The following is a 1,039-nucleotide window of genomic DNA, read 5'->3' as shown; positions in this document are numbered from 1 at the left end:
TTTTTGCTTTGGCCTATCTAGATTTCACATGAAAATTTTTGTCCACCGCCACGCTAACCGTTTCTTCTTCCAATGCAATCAGGCTAGTAAGCTATTTTATTATTTTTTCACTTAATTCCACCATCACATCTTCTGATATACCTCTCAGACAAAGAATCAGATCTTTTTGATTTAATTCCAAAATGGTCATCTTATCTAGAGCCTCTTCATGAATTTCACCGCTTCAGTATCTTCCTTCATCCTCTCTTGTGTCAGGAACGTGGCCCCCCAGAGCCCAGGGGAAGAGTTAGACTCAGAAATTGAACTAAGTGAACAAAGGACAGACTCTGCAGTTGAGAGTTGGCTGACAGACTTCAGAAAGGGCAGTTGTGGTTAAGGAGATGTTGGTAATGTTCTTTCCATCACAGTGCAATAGCTTTTTTATCATTTAGAAGTGTGGTGCTGTCTGTTGAGCATAGGGGGCATATGCCATGATTTAGTGGCCCATAGATGGTCTTTGTGGATTTAAAGAAACTGTATGCATCATGAGTGTTGGCTAAGTGCTGGATCTCTTGAGCATTTTTTAATCCACCAGGTGTTCATGGGCTGCAACAATGGATGTTTTTATTTGGGTCCAGTGTTCCTCAATGTTATCAGGGAACTCCGAAAGTAGATGGTCCTTAAGAGTAGTTTGGAAGCATGAGCATATCAAAGGTGTAAAACACAACAAAGATAAATACAAAATTTCATTATTTGCGGATGATATCCTTTTATTTATTACAAAACCAGAAGAAACAATTCCAAAAATTATGGAGAAAATAAAAACCTTTGGCAGAATATCGGGATATTCTATAAATTGGACAAAATCAGAGATTTTACCAGTTGGGCCAAGGGCTACATAGTATAGAAACCATCAAGTTCGGAAGTGCAAAGACTTGGGTATAATGATTTCATTGGATATAGACCAAATTGTAAAATTAAATTTGAATCAAATTATTAATGAGATTTCTTTTGATATTGAAAGGTGGAGACCTCTAAACCTTTCCCTTTGGGGAAAGGC

This window comes from Podarcis tiliguerta (assembly GCF_965153285.1).
Source record: "Podarcis tiliguerta genome assembly, contig: HAP1_SCAFFOLD_109, whole genome shotgun sequence".
NCBI lineage: Eukaryota > Metazoa > Chordata > Lepidosauria > Squamata > Lacertidae > Podarcis > Podarcis tiliguerta.
Note: the sequence above shows the minus strand (reverse complement) of the source record.